The sequence below is a fragment of the Rana temporaria genome, chromosome 5 (assembly GCF_905171775.1).
Source record: "Rana temporaria chromosome 5, aRanTem1.1, whole genome shotgun sequence".
Classification (NCBI taxonomy): domain Eukaryota; kingdom Metazoa; phylum Chordata; class Amphibia; order Anura; family Ranidae; genus Rana; species Rana temporaria.
In genome coordinates, this window is record NC_053493.1 from 359,633,103 (window position 1) to 359,653,005 (window position 19,903).

Sequence of the window (19,903 nt, forward strand, 5' to 3'; positions counted from 1 at the left end):
GTTTTTTTTGAGGTTACAGACAGCAGGCCCAACAGGGGAGAGAGGGTCGTCCTAAAAAAAAACACTGGACATGTCATGAGGGACGTTGAAGAGGTGGAATATTATTCAATCCGCCTGAGACCGCCTCAAAGCCCCAGTAAATCCTGTGTCTCAGTGTGAGGAAGATTGGGGGACCAATGCAACTTCAAGCCCGTTTATATTGGAATTAATAAAAAACTTCTACAAGTTGGAATTCAATGCCGTTACCAGCCAAGTACCACATGCAGAACGCTGCCAGGGGGTGTATTCGTAGTCAGAAAACCATCAGGCAAGTTCAGGTTAATCCTCAATCTCCGTCCTCTGAACAAGTTTATCAGATACAAGCGTTTCAGGATGGAGTCACAGTAACAAATCTCCTGTTTCCCGATTTTGTTATATGACAACGATCGATCTCAGTGACACATTTGCATGTACCGATACATCAGGATTTCCAGAAATTCCTCCGACTAGCAGTCAGGGTGAATTCAGAAGTTCTTCACTGCCAATTCAGGGCACTGCCATTCGGACTGCCATTTTCTCTGGAGGATTTTCACGAAAGTCATGGCAGAAGCCTTATCTCTGCTGCGTGTCGGGGCCATTACAGTAATTCTCTTTGTCGCCCAATAAAGTGGGTCTAGCGGTGGCACAGCTTTAGACCAATCTGGAAGCCCTTATCAGAGATGTCATGAGAGTGATAGGCTTAATGACATCCTGTTTCCCAGCAGTCCCCTGGGCAAAGTTTCTTCCATTACAGGCTCTCCTTCTACACTGCTGAGATGGCAGCCAGCAGAGTTTGGATCAGCCTATGCCCATATCGACCAGAGTCAAAAGGGCACTGTGGTTCAAACCAACAACACTGGTGGTGACAACAGACGCCATTTCTTTTGGCTGGGGAGCCCACCTGGAAAAGGATCTGGCTCAAGGAACTTGGTCTCAGGTGGAAGCCAGGTGGACCTTGAATCGGAGGGAGCTACTGGTAGTGCAGAGGGCTTTAGAGTCCTCCCAGCAAAAAATAAGGGGACAGCACCTACAAGTAAGGTTGGACAAAGCGGAAGTAGTCGCATACATAAACAAGCAGGGCCAGGGGGGACCAGGAGCCTTGCCTTACAGTTAATAGCAGGCAAAATTTTCGGTTGGGCTGAATTAAACCTGGCTTCATTGATGGCAGTCCACTTAAAGGGGATTCTGAACACTCTGGTGGACTTTCTCAGCCGGCTGTTGACACCACCTTGTTCTGTAGCCGGGCACTACAAGTGTGCACCCCATGCTGAGACAAGCCTACCAGCGCCTGGTACAAAAACAGAAGGCCCCAGCAGGAGTGGGAAAGATCTAGCACTTGGACTGGTGTAAGAAGGTGTTACAGCCTGGTGAATTGACCTGTTTACGAGCATCTGTCAAGCTAAATTGGAAGCAACCAGACCCTTTTATTGTACTTGAAGCATACAGACAGAGAACACATGGGAGTGGAGATAATCCCCCGAGGTGGTTTCAACCAAAGGGTTGCAAAGAAGTCACAGGAAGATCTTGGTTAGTGTCTGTAACATAACAGCCTTGCCAGTGAAGAGGGCGGCTGCTCAGATGTTGCTGGGACAAGTGAATCTGGCCACCCCAGTTCCACCATCTGATTTGGTGGGGGGAGCAAAGGATGGGATCTTTGTGGAGGAGTGCTATCTGAAGAATACGTTTGCCTGAATGGAAAGAAAGGGCCAAGATTCAGCTCCTGAGATGGCAGGCTGTATTCTCCCAGAGTGAATTTGATGTGAGGTGTGCAAAAGTGCCCAATACCGGATCTGTCTCTTCGAGTGCATAAGCCGTTTGGGAAAAGAGTTTGACGGATTCCTTTAGGGGATTTGGAGGATCTGCATGAACAACTGGCAGCGTTGAAGAGGGCAGGTATCATCCGAGAGTCCATATGCCTCCCTAATAGTGGTGGTATGGAAGAAGAATGGGTCGCTGAGGCTGTGTATTGACTACCGGACGCTGAACCAAAGGACCATTGCTGACCAATTTATCACCCCCAAGGATAGAAGATGCCTTGCAAAGCTTGTCAGGAGCAAAGTGGTTCAGCGTGCTGGATTTGAATAGTGGGTATTACCAAATCCCCATGCATCCTGAAGATTGGGAGAAGACCACTTCCATTACCCCAGAGGGGTTCTTTGAATTCATCCGTATGCAACAAGGCCTGCCTGGTGCCCCAGCCACCTTCCAAAGGCTAATGGAGAAAACAGTGGGTGACATGAACCTGATCAAGGTGTTGGTGTACTTTAGATGACATCATTGTTTTTGCCAAGACCACGAAGAGCGCCTGGAGAAGGTCATGAAGAGACTCTATGAAGGGGTTGAAGCTGTCTCTGTAAAAGTGTACATTTTATCAACCCTCAGTCAACTACCTTGGTCACATTGTGTCTTCCAACGAAGTGGCCACTGACCCCCAGAAGCTGGAAGCTGTCACCTCCTGGCCGAGGCCTACCATCGTGACTAAGCTTAGGTCAATTCAGAAAATTTGTCAAGGGATTCGCCAAGACGCTGACCCTGATCTGGCAAAGCCTGTCAGACCGGCTAAAGGGCCCAGAAAACCCAGAGAGTTCAGTCAGGAACAATGGCCTCCGAAGTGTCAAGAGGCTTTTAGGCAGCTGAAGCGAAGCCTAACAACTGCTCCAGTCTTGACCTATGCAGATCCAACCAAGCCATACGATCTACACTTTAACACCAATAGAGATGGGTTAGGTGGGGTGCTATAACAAGAGCATGACGGCCACCTACAGACTGTTGCCTACGTGCGTCAGAACTTGAATCCGTCGGACTCTCTAAACGGCTTGTCTTCTTGCAGACGGATCCGGTGTTGAGCGCTCTTTACACACCCCACATCGAATTCACTCTTTGAGAATGCCGTCTGCCATCTCGAGAGCTGAATTTTGTCTTTCTTTTCATTCCGAGGAGAGGAGAGTGTTCTTCAGATAGAATTCCTCTAGAGGTAGAAAAAAGGGGAAAAATGACTGCTCTAACTCAATAACCAAAATAAAAGCAGCAGCAGCTCTACCATGGGATAAACATAGAAATTAATAAAGAAAAAAGTTAAGGCTGCACTATAAAGTACCAATAGTGTTGTAAATCCTCAAGTGACAAGGTGACATAAAACATATAATATTACAATATGTTTAAATGGTACAATCATATATAAATTAATGTTTAAAAAATGTATTAAAAGTCTGTGAAAAAACTTTGAAATGAACAACAATCACATCAGTGAATGATAAAAAGTCCCAAGACTCAAAAGAAAAGGGGCGTGATACGCCCACTAAGGTGATGATGAAACTGTTGGAAGGATGAGACCCAAAGTGAATACCAGAACCACTCGTGCTCCACCACCATCTGAATTAACTGCTTACCAGAGGCAAGTGGATATTATGCCTGTCAAATGATCCAATCTGTGACACTCCAATCAATGTGAATGGATCTGAATCCAGTGTCTGTATGCACGATCAATCAGTTCCCAGAGGACCACCAGACATGCCCCAAAATGTAAGAACACTCAATAGTGTGATATAGTACCGTATAATTTATTAAAGTAAAATCTCACTTACAGCAAGAACGATGAAATCATATACATGAAAAAAAGTCGGCCGGCCTGCAGACGCCTGTCCACTGATGATGTCAGCGCGTCACCTCCCGACATAAATTTCGTGTCAGATACACGTTGTAAATGGGGAACAGGCGACGCACTGACGCATCACTATATGTAGTAAAGAATCAAAAACCAAGCCTCGATGTGAATCTCTGGCAACGGAATTGTAATCACCCTAATTCAAAAACAAATACTGAACTGGCCACACATATTTAATCAGAAATACTTGGGCCAGACAGAAAAACATGAACAAAGTAAGTGTATATGAATACATATCGTAAAAAACAGTATTATGAACCTATGAATCGGAAACACTGTCTCTCTAGTGGTTAAAAAGGGAGGCACACATAATCACCAGAAAAATAAAATGATCTCCAGCTTAGTGGAATTAATCACTGGTAAGTGGAAAGATGAAAATATGTAAATATGTCCTCTCAAGTATTTAATTAAAAAAATAGAGATCTAAACTCAATATTAAAAATGAATATCACAAACTGGGAAGTAGCACGAATTTGATATATGCATACACAGGGCTTTTTTTCAGGGGGAACTTGGGAGAACTCAGTTCCACCACCTTTGACTCAGACCCTTTGGTGCCTGCTCACCACAATCACTTGTAAACACAGAAGTCTGGTTTCTGTGTTTACAAGTGACAGCTTTGTAACCCCCTAAACTCTGTATGTAATGCAATTCTGGTATTTAATGCCCCTTAAAGACCCTTCTACTGTTTGTGAAATCTGAATGGGTTGTGGTTGAGTTCCTGCACCTATTTTCTGAGAAAAAAAGCTCTGTGCATACACACATGACCACAGGTATAAATCAAAAAGAAAAAACTATTTAACCGAGTGATCCGAATGATGCACATATCCTTCCCATTATGACAAAGTATAAAATATATATATAAAAAAAATATATATATATATAAAAAAAAAAAAATATATATATATATATATATATATATATATATATATATATATATATATATATATATATATATATATATATATATATTTATTTATTTATTTATTAATATATAAAGGGACAGAGAACAGAATATATAAAAAATGCACATACCTATGAACAATAAAACTGTTACCATGGAATCACATTGAGTACACATACCCCAAAAAATGTAATTTTTTAAACATACATTTATATATGATTGTAATATATGTTTTATGTCACCTCCTCCTACAGGTATCCCATCCTTTTCTCTGCCCACCAAATCAGACAGTGAGACTTGGGTGGCCGGATCCACTTGGCCCAACAACATCCGAGTCAGCATCTTCACAGGTGAGGTTGTTATGTTGCGAACACTGAGATCTTCCCATGACTTCTCTGCAACGCCTTAGTTGGAACCACTTCAGGAATTATCTCCACCCCCATGTCTTCCTTCCTTCAGCCTGTCAGTTTCAAGGAGGATGAAAGGGCCTGGTTGCTTCCAACTAAGCTTGACTGATGCTCTCAAGCAGACTACCTCCCCTGGCTACAACACTTTCTCACTCCGGTCCAAGCGCCAGATCTTTCCCACTCCTTCAGCTGGGGTCTTCTGCAGTGGCGGAATTTTCAGGGTCGCAGCAGTCGCAGTTGCGACTGGGCCCTGTAATTCCATGAAGTCCGGGGGGCCCATCCACCTGTGTGAATGGCCCACCTGTCCTGACTGTCACTGGTGCGGCGCTGCGTGCTGTTCGTTCGGCCGCAACGCGGAGGTGAGGAATGCAGACAGAGCAGGCTGAGCTGAGGCACACACAGAGGCAACGCAATACACTGACACTCACTAACTGTGTGGACCGCCCCTGCCTATCCAGAGACACAGCGATGTAGGGAGGCGGGGCGGACTCAGTTTCACCAAATGAGAGAAGGGGGGAGGAGCGTCTACCCAGGCATGAGGCATGGCATCCTAACGGGTGGCAGGAGAAGGACTGGCGGCTGACTGACCTGACCCATGGTGACAGAACAGATCGGAATTCCAGAGCCCCGGAATCGATTGATTGACGAAGGCAAGTCAATCAAGAAGTGACAGAGCTCTCAGCCTCAGCAATCGATGCCAACCTCCGTCCACCACCTGTGTGCCTATTACTGATCCCATCCCCCCACGGCCCCACCACTGATCTTCTCATCTCATCATCCCTATCTCCTCATTACTTCTACAACAGAGGTGTTGGTGGTGGAGATAGGGATGAGATCAGTGTTGGGAGGATGGGATCAGTAAGAGGCGCACAGGTGTTGGTGGCAGAGGATGGCACCACCACTGCTGCTGCAGCCACCACCCCTCAAGTACCACCGCCGCCCCCCCCCAAGTACCACCGCTTCTGTCCCCCCCTTAAGTACCACTGCTGCTGCCCCCCTCAAGTATCACCTAAGCCCCCCCCCCAAGTACCACCGCTGCTGTCCCCCCCTTAAGTACCACCGCTGCTGCCCCCCCTCAAGTATCACTTAAGCCCCCCCCCCCAAGTACCACCGCTGCTGTCCCCCCCTCAAGTATCACCTAAGCCCCCCCCCAAGTACCACCGCTGCTGTCCCCCCCTTAAGTACCACCGCTGCTGCCCCCCCTCAAGTATCACCTAAGCCACCCCCCCAAGTACCACCGCTGCTGTCCCCCCCTTAAGTACCACCGCTGCTGCCCCCCCTCAAGTATCACCTAAGCCCCCCCCCAAGTACCACCGCTGCCTCCCCCCTCAAGTACCACCGCTGCTGCCTCCCCCCTCAAGTACCACCGCTGCTGCCCCCCCTCAAGTACCACCGCTGCCTCCCCCCTCAAGTACCACCGCTGCCTCCCCCCTCAAGTATCACCGCTGCCTCCCTCCTCGAGTACCACCGCTGCCTCCCCCCTCAAGTACCACCGCTGCCTCCCCCCTCAAGTACCACCGCTGCCGCCCCCCCTCAAGTACCACCGCTGCCTCCCCCCTCAAGTACCACCGCTGCCGCCCCCCTCAAGTACCACCTCTGGTACTTGAGGGGGGGTGGCTGCGGTGGTACTTGAGGGGGTGGTAGCGATGATACGTGGTAGCGGTGATACTTGAGGGAGTTGGCAGTGGTGGTACTTGAAGAGGGGTGGCTGCGGCGGCAGTGTTTGTGCCATCCTCTCCCACCACCACCTGTGCCTCTTACTGATCCCATCCCCACATCACTGCTCTTATCCTATCTCCCTATTACTTCTACAACAGAGGTGATGGGGGGCGATAGGAATGAGATCAGTGGTGGGGGGATGGGATCACTAAGAGGCACGGGTGGTGGTGGGAGAGGATGGCACCAACACTGCCGCCTCAGCCACCCCCCACCAAGTATCACCGCTGGTACTTGAGGGGGGGTGGTAGCGGTGATACTTGAGGGAGGTGGCAGTGGTGGTACTTGAAGAGGGGGTGGCAGTGGTGGTTCCGTCCTCTCCCACCACCACCCGTGCCTCTTACTCATCTAATCCCACCACTGATCTCATCCCTATCCCCCTATTACTTCTACAACAGAGGTAGGGATGAGATCAGTGGTGGGAGGATGGGATCAGTAAGAGGCACAGGTGGTGGTGGGAGAGGATGGCACCATCACTGTCGCCGCAGACACCCCCCCTAAAGTGAAATCAGAAACAGAGTTGTTTACTTTGTTGTACAGTGTGAAAAAATTAAGTATCAAAATCAGGCTTTTCGGGGGGGGTCCTTCATGATTTCTTGCACCGGGGCCCCAAAGTCTCTAGTTACGCCACTGGTCTTCTGTTCTTGCATCAAGAAAGAAAGGGTTGGGACTTTAAATGAGATGCGTGTTGATGCAAACAGTATGTATAAGTAAATAAGTAAAATTGTATAGCGTAATAACCAGGCTCAAACTTACCAACCAAATTGCAAGCCAAATTCAACTGTCTAACTTCGTATGTTAAAAGCAGAGGATTGGTTGCACACATTTGCAAATATATGGATAAACCACAGGCTGCTTACAAGGCTCTCTGCATTACTGTTGTCCTAACTAAACTTTTCTAGTTTCCTCAATGAGGCATACAAGTGCTAATGAGTAGATGGAGAGCAGGTGACTAGGGGTGTGTGTCACCTGCCAACCTCCATCTAAAATAGGTATGGCAATAAAAAGCACTGGAAAAAACGCATAAGGGTAAATGTATAAGCATCAAAATCGCATCTCCATCCCTATTGGTAAACATGGAAATGGGTTTGGGACTTGCATCAGACGCTGATAGGCTTGTCTCAACATGGGGTGCACACTTGTGGTTGAAGTGTCCTGCTCTTGGAAAGAGGTGTTAAGTCTTCTGACATGGTCAATATTAGTCCCGATGATGAGGGAACTTTTACCAGCCCCTGGTGGGCGAGGACAGACCACCGCTAAAGTGTCAAAGGTCTCAGCCTTCCCAGCTACAGAGGGGTTGAAGGTCAGTGTGACTCATAGATAGCCATCGTAGGGGAAGTTCTGAGTCAAAATACCCCATATCTCTAGCTCTACTAACTTCTGTATTGGCAGGTGCTTGTCGTAGAAATCTCTGTAGAGGAGAGTCACTTGAGCTCCAGTATCCAGGAGGGCCTTGGTATAGATTCCTTCCACTTGGATGGAGACAACTGGAGAGGGCCCCACTAGCTTGGCAGGGAATTTGTGGGAAGTGTCAGGCTTGCCCTGTTCGGTAGCTTGTTTCCGCACTCCTTTCTTGCGGGAGCTCTGATCTGGCTTGAATCTCTGTTGGGTCTGGTGTGCATTGACTCTGACGCCGAGTAGCATGGGTCAAAGGGAGTGGGACACTGGGTCACTCGGAGGCAACAGAAGCCCTCTGCAGAGGTTTGGACTCCTGCTGCGGTCTCCCAGCTTTGTTGTGTGTTTCACCTGGGCCCTCTGGAGTTTCCCACCAGCTGTCGGTATTGTGTTTTCAGCCTTCACTGGGTTTGGGCATACTTGTCGATAAAGTCTGACTCCTCCGCAGTTGAAACAATTTCCTTGGTTTGCTGGCTTCTGCACCTGAGCAACCGTAGAGCTTAAAAATTTCTTGGGCCCCTCTGATACTTCATCGCTGGGTAGAACTGACTTGGCGGTCAATAGGGCCATTATCTCTATCAGTTGTGACACTTGAGTCTTAAGAAGCTCCACCTGAGGATCGCCATCAGCTGCACTGACCATCCTGACCCAGACAACAGATTCTGGCTTTCCTTTTTGTTTTTCAGCATGGCCTCCTTCTTACACAATCCGGATCAGGTCTGGATACTTCAAGATGCCGCCGAGTTCTCAACAGGAGGGTGATGGGGTCCAAGGGCTGGACACTCCTCAAGACTTGCTTAGCTCATATTTCATCCACCTCCTGAGGGTCTAGACCAGGGGTGGGCAAACTTTTTGACTCGAGGGCCGCAATGGGTTCATATATTGGCTGGACCAAGAGTAGATGGACCACGCACCTGGCAGTAAATGCGGGGGGGGGGCAGCCGCGAAAGCCTTGAAGTCGCCGCAGGAGTGGCGCCGGCCGCGCCGCCCTGCACCACTGCCACCCTGAGGCCTGGCCTCGGCAGTGGCGTAACCAGAGTTATGGGCGCCCGGGGCGGAATTATTTTTTTCTGCCCCCCCCTTATATAAACATCCACGTTTATATGTGCGTAAATGTGGGGGTGGGGGACTTAAACATTTTGGAGCTTTTTTTTAAAACTTTGTTTATTTACTTTATTTTTTTTTTTACTCTTTTTATATTTTTTTACACTTGATGTCATTGCTATTACATAGGGGGATAAAAATCCCCCTATATAATAGCAAGGGTACACTGACAGGTCCTCTTTATGGAGACATTAGGTGACAGGTGAATGCGGATGTAATACACATCACTTCTGCATTCACAGCCTGGAGGGAGATCAGCAAGGAGGAAGATGCTGGTCTCCCTCCCATGTTACCTCCTGACAGCCTCCCGAGCCGGTCCCGGGCCGCAGATAGGGCAGCGGATCCCGGGATTGAAGGTTAGGGATCAGGAGGGGGGGCGGCGGCAGTACTGGAGGGGGGTAGGGGGGCACACAGCCAGCACATATACACAATTGGCAGGCTATAGAGCCGCCGATTGTGTATATGTGAACACCCGGTAATGGCACTGACCTCCGACGCTGCAACTCCCTCCATGCTCCCATCTCCACACAGCGCTGTACCAGAGCGGAGGGGAAGACAGCGGCCACGGCGGCTCACACTTCCAGTGCCTGTCTCCTGCCGCCATGTTCAGAGTTTCCCGGCGCGCTGTGATTGGGCGTATGGTGGTCATGTACAGAGGCGGGACTTCCAGCCCCACGCCTCACATGACCCCCATATGCCCAATCACAGGGTGCCAGACACTAAACATGGCGGGCAGACATCGGTGACACACGGAATGTCGCCCCCCTGGCTCAGTTTGCCCATTCCTGGTCTAGACCCTTATTTGGCAAGATTTGGTGTATAATTTTATCTAAAACGTCTCATGTACTCCGACAGCTTCTCTCCCACATTTTGGTAAGTGTGCTTCAACTGGTAAATAAGATCAGAAGCTTTCTCTGTGCGCCCAAACGCATCTTGCATAATGTTCAGATAGACCTGAGCAACACAATCTTGCTTGCTGAGCTTCAAATTGCGGATGGCTTCTGAGGCGGGCCTTTTCAAGCTCTCTGTGATTGTGTGGCCTGGTCCAGCCACTCTTCAAAGCTGTCCTCCCCTGTAGGCACTGGTTGTCTTCCAGAGAAAACCCTGAGGTTCCGATACCCAGTTACCGAGTATTTTGGGGGGTCTCTCTGACATTTTGAAACAAAGTCTCCCAGGGCAGCAAAGAGTTCTGGTCCAATTGTGGCCAGAGGTGATGGGGAGGGAACTTCTGCTTTATTTGATTCAGCTTGACTGGAGGAGGTAGGACTCTCCTTTGGAACCTTCAGATGGATTACACAAAGCTCCGTCTCATTGGCCAATTGCACACTGGCACCTTTAAAGTTTCCAGGGATTCCTTGCTTCCACTATAACAGTGCATAGGTGAGAGAGGTCCCATGGTCCGTTTTGACAGCAATCACCCACGCCTGCCTGTCTGGAGATAGTGTCTTCACAGCTTGGCTGATTTGTTCCTCAGCCCAGGCCTCCCCTGGAAGTTCGATCACCACGCTCAATTCTGAGCGGGCGCCTTTCTCCTCACACCACTGGATATCGGAGGCAAGGTCCATCCTGGCGTTTGTAGGCGAGTTGATTGCAGAGCAACGGAATCCCGGACGAGCCTCCACGTGTAGCAAACTCCTTGATTCGATTGGATTCCCAGCAATTGCATTCATGAAAACAGGAGAAATAATATAGTGTAATGCCGTTTTATTAAAAGAATCTAAAAACAAGCTGATGGCCTCTTACTTGTGGTAGTGCCTGCCCGGCACTAGGACTGCAAGCGTGGTAAGTCTGCCCAGTGGGGTCTCGTGTGCCGCTGCGGTGGTTTGAATAGGGACTCGTCCTGATGACGTGTTTAACATGAAACATATTTCGGCGGCGAGTCTGACACTAACACCCACCAGCTGATCCCGCTCCTAGGGCTTTGCAGGACGAGTCCCCATTCAAACCACCGCGGCGGCACGCGAGACCCCACTGGGCAGACTTAGCACGCTTGCAGTCCTAGTGCCGGGCAGGCACTACCACAAGTAAGAGGCCATCAGCTTGTTTTTAGATTCTTTTAATAAAACGGCATTACACTATATTATTTCTCCTCTTTTCATGAATTCAATTGCTGGGAATCCAATCGAATCAAGTATTGTGGCAGATTCCAAGTGTGACCCACAGTGAGCAGGCACTTAACCTGTCCAGCCCTGTTTGACCAACTTTTTAGTTAAAGTGGTCTACAATTTCTGGTAAGCGCATACTTTTGCAAGAGCACATCGGGTGACAGTATATCTTATGGTGGTGGCTGTAGGAATATCAAGACTACTGTCCATGAACATCTATTGAAGCATTTTGTGCAAGCGATTTTTTAGAGACTGTGTTCCATTAGCGCCAATCAAGAGGCACTGATTTATTTTTCTTAAATTCCTTTATATTTTTTGGATCTTTAACACTTGTTGTTTTTGGACTGTATTGTGGAGCTTTTTTGCCACTATTGACTTTTCTGCTTACATATTTTTCACTAATCAGCTTGTTAATAATTTAATTTGCACTTCCATATGCATCTAATAGAGATGTAAATTATTGTTGTTATTTATTGAGCGTTTATTTTGCATATAGGTTTTTCTGGTATATTATACTTATGCCACGTACAGACGGTCATTTTTTGTGATGAAAAAAAAATGACGTTTGAAGTGATGAAAAAAAAAACAACATTTTTGAAACTTCATTTTCAAAAACGATGTAGCATACACACCATCGTTTTTCAAAATGCTCTAGCAAAGCGATGTTACGTTCAGCACGTATGACGGCACTCTGTTCCATTGAAGCTCGCTTCATAACTTGCTTCTGAGCATGTGCGGGTTTAAAAACGTCGTTTTCAACGTCATTTTGCCCACACACTATCATTTTAATTGACACAAAAAACGACATTTTGAAAAATGACACAAAAAATTCGAGCATGTTCGAATTTTTTTTTGGTCGTTTTTCTGAAGACATAAAACGACGTTTTCCCCACACACTATCATTTTAACCACTTAAGCCCCGGACCAATACGCTGTCTAAAGACCCAAGGTGTTTTTACAATTTGTCACTGCGCTGCTTTAACTGGTAATTGCGCGGTCATGCAATGTTGTACCGAAACGAAATTTGCGTCCTTTTCTTCCCACAAATAGAGCTTTCTTTTGATGGTATTTGATTGCCTATGCGATTTTTATTTTTTGCGATATAAACGGAAAAAGACTGAAAATTTTGAAAACAAAAGATTTTTCTTATAACAAAAAGTAAAAAATATCGAATAAACTAAATTTTAGTCAAACATTTAGGCCAAAATGTATTCGGCCACATGTCTTTTGTAAAAAAAATCGCAATAAGCGTATATTTATTGGTTTTCGCAAAAATTATAGCGTCTACAAACTAGGGTACATTTTCTGGAATTTACACAACTTTTATTTTATGACTGCCTATCTCATTTCTTGAGGTGCTAAAATGGCAAGGCAGTACAAAACCCCCCCCAAATGACCCCATTTTGGAAAGTAGACACCCCAGGGAAACTGCTGAGAGGCATGTTGAGTCCATTGAATATTTTTTTTTTTTGTCCCAAGTGATTGAATAATGACAAAAAAATAAAAATAAAAAAAAAATTACAAAAAGTTGTCACTAAATGATATATTGCTCACACATGCCATGGTTATATGTGGAATTGCACCCCAAAATACATTCTGCTGCTTCTTCTGAGTACGGGGATACCACATGTGTGGGACTTTTTGGGAGCCTAGCCACGTACGGGACCCCGAAAACCAAGCACCGCCTTCAGTATTTCTAAGGGCGCAAATTTTTGATTTCACTCCTCACTACCTATCACAGTTTCGAAGGCCATAAAATGCCAAAATAGCACAAAACCCCCCCAAATGACCCCATTTTGGAAAGTAGACACCCCAAGCTATTTGCTGAGAGGCATGTCGAGTCCATGGAATATTTTATATTTTGACACAAGTTGCGGGAATATGACAAACTGATTTTTTTTTGCACAAAGTTGTCACTAAATGATATATTTCTCACACATGCCATGGTTATATGTGGAATTGCACCCCAAAATACATTCTGCTGCTTCTCCTGAGTACAGGGATACCACATGTGTGGGACTTTTTGGGAGCCTAGCCGCGTACGGGACCCCGAAAACCAATCACCACCTTCAAGATTTCTAAGGGCATAAATTTTTAATTTCACTCCTCACTACCTATCATAGTTTTGAAGGCCATACAATGCCAAGATGGCACACAACCCCCCCAAATGACCCCATTTTGGAAAGAAGACACCCCAAGCTATTTGCTGAGAGGCATGTTGAGTCCATGGAATATTTAATTTTTTTTGCCCCAAGTGATTGAATATTGACCAAAAAAATAAATAAAAAATAAATTACAAAACGTTGTCACTAAATGATATATTTCTCACACATGCCATGGTTATATGTGGTATTGCACCCCAAAATACATTCTGCTGCTTCTCCTGAGTACGGGGATACCACATGTGTGGGACTTTTTGGGAGCTTAGCCGCGTACGGGACCCCGAAAACCAATCACCACCTTCAAGATTTCTAAGGACATACATTTTTGATTTCACTCACACAAATCTTGAAGGTGGTGATTGGTTTTCGGGGTCCCGTACGCGGCTAAGCTCCCAAAAAGTCCCACACATGTGGTATCTCCGTACTCAGGAGAAGCAGCAGAATGTATTTTGGGGTGCAATTCCACATATAACCATGGCATGTGTGAGAAATATATCATTTAGTGACAACGTTTTGTAATTTTTTTTTTTTGGTCAATATTCAATCACTTGGGGCAAAAAAATGTAATATTCCATGGACTTAACATGCCTCTCAGCAAATAGCTTGGGGTGTCTTCTTTACAAAATGGGGTCATTTGGGGGGGTTGTGTGCCATCTTGGCATTTTATGGCCTTCAAAACTATGATAGGTAGTGAGGAGTGAAATCAAAAATGTATGCCCTTAGAAATCTTGAAGATGGTGATTGGTTTTCGGGGCCCCGTACGTGGCTACGCTCCCAAAAAGTCCCACACATGTGGTATCCCTGTACTCAGGAGAAGCAGCAGAATGTATTTTGGGGTGCAATTCCACATATAACCATGGCATGTGTGAGAAATATATCATTTAGTGACAACTTTGTGCAAAAAAAAATCAGTTTATCATATTCCCGCAACTTGTGTCAAAATATAAAATATTCCATGGACTCGACATCCCTCTCAGAAAATAGCTTGGGGTGTCTACTTTCCAAAATGGGGTCATTTGGGGTTTTTTTGTGCTATTTTGGCATTTTATGGCCTTCGAAACTGTGATGGGTAGTGAGGAGTGAAATCAAAAATTTACACCCTTAGAAAGCCTGAAGGCGGTGATTGTTTTTTGGGGTCCCGTACGCGGCTAGGCTCCCAAAAAGTCTCACACATGTGGTAGCCCCGTACTCAGGAGAAGCAGCAGAATGTATTTTGGGGTGTAATTCCACATATGGGGGGAGTATGTTTTGCGCGTGGGTGTAAGCGTTACTGGCACTAACTAGCTACCTAGCGGCACCAGCGACACTAATACAGCGATCAGAAAAATGATCGCTTAGTGATGCTGGCAATAGGGGGGTGAAAGGGTTAACTCTAGGGGCAATCAGGGGTTAAAACCTTTATTAGAAAATGTATGGGGGTACCTAACGCTATAAAAACCTAGCGGGCGAACCTCAAAAAATAACTAGCTACCTAGCGGCACTAATACAGCGATCAGAAAAATGATTGCTTAGTGACGCTGGTAATAGGGGGTAAAAGGGTTAACTCTAGGGGCAATCAGGGGTTAAAACCTTTATTAGAAAATGTATGGGGGTACCTAACGCTATAAAAACCTGGCGGGCAAACCTCAAAAAATAACTAGCTACCTAGCGGCACCAACGACACTAATACAGCGATCAGAAAAAAACGATCGCTTAGTGACGCTGGCAATAGGGGGTGAAAGGGTTAACTCTAGGGGCAATCAGGGGTTAAAAACCTTTATTAGAAAATGTATGGGGGTACCTAACGCTATAAAAACCTGGCGGGCGAACCTCAAAAAATAACTAGCTACCTAGCGGCACCAGCGACACTAATACAGCGATCAGAAAAACGATCGCTTAGTGACGCTGGCAATAGGGGGTGAAAGGGTTAACTCTAGGGGCAATCAGGGGTTAAAACCTTTATTAGAAAATGTATGGGGGTACCTAACGCTATAAAAACCTGGCGGGCGAACCTCAAAAAATAACTAGCTACCTAGCGGCACCAGCGACACTAATACAGCGATCAGAAAAATGATCGCTTAGTGACGCTGGCAATAGGGGGTGAAAGGGTTAACTCTAGGGGCAATCAGGGGTTAAAACCTTTATTAGAAAATGTATGGGGGTACCTAACGCTATAAAAACATGGCGGGCGAACCTCAAAAAATAACTAGCTACCTAGCGGCACCAGCGGCACTAATACAGCGATCAGAAAAACGATCGCTTAGTGACGCTGGCAAAAGGGGGGTGAAAGGGTTAACTCTAGGGGCAATCAGGGGTTAAAACCTTTATTAGAAAATGTATGGGGGTACCTAACGCTATAAAAACCTGGCGGGCGAACCTCAAAAAATAACTAGCTACCTAGCGGCACGAGCGACACTAATACAGCGATCAGAAAAAACGATCGCTTAGTGACGCTGGCAAAAGGGGGGTGAAAGGGTTAACTAGGGGGTGATCAAGGGGTTAAAAGTGTTAGGTCCAGTGTAGCCCCCTACCCCCCCCCCCAATAAAGGTTTTAACCCCTTGATCACCCCCTAGTTAACCCTTTCACCCCCCTTTTGCCAGCGTCACTAAGCGATCGTTTTTCTGATCGCTGTATTAGTGTCGCTCGTGCCGCTAGGTAGCTAGTTTTTTTTGAGGTTCGCCGCCATGTTTTTATAGCGTTAGGTACCCCCATAAATTTTCTAACGCTATAAAAACATGGCGGCGAACCTCAAAAAAAAACTAGCTACCTAGTGGCACGAGCGACACTAATACAGCGATCAGAAAAACGATCGCTTAGTGACGCTGGAAAAAGGGGGGTGAAAGGGTTAACTAGGGGGTGATCAAGGGGTTAAAACCTTTATTGGGGGGGGGGGGGGCTATCCTGGACCTAACACTAACTGCCTGTCACACTGAAACTAAATGCAGTGATCAGTAAATGATCACTGCAATTTAGTGACGGTGTGACAGGGGGGGGGCTGGTGGGGGCGATCGGGGGGTGACCGGGGGGGGGATCGTAAGCCTATGTGTCTGTGTGTCAGTGTAGTGCTTGTGTACTCACTGTGTGATGTCTCCGCTCCTCCGCCGGACGAAAATACCGGCGGGAGGAGCGGTGACATCACTTCCTCCTCTGCCTGTGTTTACAATGCAGGCAGAGGAGGGCGGGGGAGGAAGCTGATTGGCTGGGGAGCGATCCGGAGGGGGCGGACAAAAACGAACTGCCGCCCCCGCATCCCGGATCGCTCCTGAAGATTACCGACCCGCGCCATGTACCGGGGGGGGTCCCGATCGGACCCCCGACCCCCGTCAAGCAGAGGACGTACAGGTACGTTGATGTGCCTGTCCGTGCCATTCTGCTGACGTATATGTACATGAGCGGGTCGGGAACTGGTTAAATGACGTTTTCAAAAACGTCATTTTTTTTCATCACAAAAAAATGACCGTCTGTATGCAGCATTAATTGTACCACATTTTTTGCCACACTGGGAACAATACCGTAGGGTGTCCCAAGTGGCAGACCTTTCACCATTTTAGCGCCCTCTCCAGGGCTCAAGTCCTGCGGGAACGCGTGGGAACGGAGTTCCTGCACTTTTTTCACAGCAGGAACGCAGTTCCCTTTGCAGGACTAGAGCAGCCGAGCCGCCCGAGCCAATCCTTCACCAAGCGGCGATGCCCAGCTTGAGTCACTGTCAGGGGCAGGCGAACCTTAGTAATCCTTTATGTTACTGGCCGCTTCCTGTATATGGATTCATCGGGTAGTGTGCGGGTATTCCGTCACTTCCTCGATGCCGCAATGTCTCCTGGGAGCTTTTGTCATTGTTCCCAGGAGACATTACGGAGGTCTGCCGCAAGTTGCTTAAAGTTCCCACGATAACTCGCGGCAGACCTCCGTAAAGTAATCCATAAAGGATTACTAAGGTACAGTGGATCGAAAAAAAAAAAAAAAACATGCAGTTTAGTAATTATGCATATGAGCGTATCATTTTTTTTTTGGGTGGGAGTGGATTTTGGGTGGGAGTTCCCACACTTTTTTCCCCGGGACTTGACCCCTGGCCCTCTCCCACACCCACAACCTAAGAAGGTTACCTGGGACCGGTGAAATTCACATTTCTCAAGCTTACAGAAAAGCTCATTCTCTCGTAACCGTTGCCACACTCGCTTGACGTCCAGAATGTGGGCCTCCATGGATTCAGAATATACCAAGATGTCATCCAAGTAGACCACTACACACTGCTGCAAGTGGTCACGAAAAACATCATTGATAAATTCCTGAAAGACTGCGGGCGCATTGCACAACCCAAAGGGCATAACCAGGGATTCGTAATGACCGGTCCTAGTGTTGAACGCGGTCATCCATTCATCACCCTCCCTGATCCTTACAAGGTTGTACGCAGCCCTCAGGTCGAGTTTGGTAAAGACCGTTGCCCCCTTGAGACGGTCGAACAACTTGGAAATCAACAGAATCGGATATGCATTCTTAATCGTGATGCGATTTAGGCACCTATAGTCGATGCAAGGCCTCAACTCTCCGCCATTTTTCTTTACAAAGAAAAATCCAGCCCCCGCTGGGGAAGAGGATTTGCGAAAGTGCCCCCAGGAAAGCGCCTCCCTCATGTACTCCTCCATGGCTTCATTCTCAGCAACCGACAGTGGATATACCCTGCCACAAGGAGGAATGGCACCAGGCTGTAAATCGATGGCACAATCATACAGGCGGTGCGGAGGCAGGGCACCAGCGCGCACCTTATCAAATACATCCAAGTATTCCCTGTATTCAGAGGGCAACACGGAGTCTGAGGAGGCACACAACACCTTGACAGGCCCACGGATGCAACTAGCCCCACACTGTGGGGACCACGAGAGGATCTCAGCCAATCTCCAATCGAAAGTCGGGTTATGCCTCTGGAGCCAGGGGTACCCCAAGACCACCGAATAGTGAGGAGACGAAATGACCTGAAGACAGACCGACTCCCTGTGAACGGCCCCAATGGCTATCTCTACTGGTAGGGTCTCATGAGTCACCTGCGGCGGCCAAAGGGGTCTGCCGTCAATCGCCTCAAGAACCAGCAGAGAAACTCGAGCCTGCAGAGGAATGGAGTTTGCTGCAGCAAATTTACGGTCGATGATGAAAAGACCACCAGCACCAGAATCCACAAACGCCTGGGCCGCCACCGAGCCCCCGGCCCAGGAGAGGACGACGGTGAGCAGTGGCTTATCAGCACGGAAAACCGGGGACGAAGAAACTCCACCCAAGATCTGTCCCCGACAGGATCTCAGGTGCGAGCGTTTCCCAGACGGTTCGGACATGACAACCGAAGATGCCCACTGAGACCGCAGTACATGCAACGACCCTCACGTCTCCGAAGTGCTCTCTCCTCCTCAGACAGGCGAGCAAACCCCAGCCGCATGGGTTCACCCCCAGGAACGTCAACCCCAGGAGGCGTGGGAGGAGAGGGAGGCACGGGTGGGACAGTAAACGTAGGCGCCAATCTGTTGGAAGGCCTCCGCAGGCTCTCCTTAAAGGAAGGTCTTTCCCTGAGTCTGGTGTCAATCAATATCAGGAAAGAAATGAGAGCCTCAAGCTCCATGGGTAGGTCTTTAGCCGCAGTCTCATCTTTCAAGGTGTCAGAGAGACCATGGGAGAAGCCCGCCACCAGGGCCTCATTATTCCAGCCCACCTCTGCTGCCAGGGTACGAAACTCAATGGCGTATTCGGCTACCGATCGTGAACCCTGTTTGATGGACATGAGGAGCTTCGCAGCAGAGGCAGAGCGAGCTGGCACATCGAAAGACCTCCGAAGAGAAGCAACAAAACCGGAAAACTCGGCCACCACCGGATTGTTGTTCTCCCATAAAGGGCTCGCCCAAGGCCAAGGCCTTGTCCGAGAGCAGCGAGATCAGGAAGCCCACCTTCGATCTCTCAGTAGGAAAAGCATGTGGCAGAAACTCAAAATAAATGCCCACTTGGTTAAGGAAGCCTCGGCACGGAGTTGGTTCGCCCCCAAAGCGCTGTGGGAGAGGGGCAGAACCGGTCATGCCCCAAGACACCGCAGGCGCAACAACGGGTGCCGGGGTAGACACAGGCGCAACAACCGGAGCGACAGAGAGATCGGAAACAGGAGTGACAACCAACCTATCAGAAGCGAGATGAGCAGTGCGTGCAAGCAAGCTTTGCAACGCCTGAGCAAACTGACCCAGCAGGTGATCCTGCTGATCAAGTCTGGCGACCAGCATGGGTAGTGTGGATGGCCCTGTACCGTCAGGATTCATGGCTTGGGCCTAATGTCATGAAAGCATGAATCAGACGTACAAACCAGATAAATGAATAAGAAGATTTATTGATAAAACTAACAACAAGGTCAAAGTCCACACAGATGATCGAAACAGCCAGGAGAGTCGTCCTACGGTGCCAGGGTCGATAGCCAGGGAAG

At 47.8% G+C, this 19,903-nt stretch overlaps 1 protein-coding gene across 1 annotated transcript in view; it reads left to right on the plus strand.

Moving 5' to 3' along the window:
* The first annotated feature begins 4,915 nt into the window (after positions 1 to 4,915).
* CCNE2 (cyclin E2) overlaps positions 4,916 to 19,903 on the plus strand; it is a 39,162-nt gene continuing 24,174 nt past the window's right edge. The window contains exon 1 of the mRNA XM_040354705.1: positions 4,916 to 4,936. The gene's annotated coding sequence lies outside the window, so the exon portion shown is untranslated. The remainder of the gene's footprint in view (positions 4,937 to 19,903) is intronic.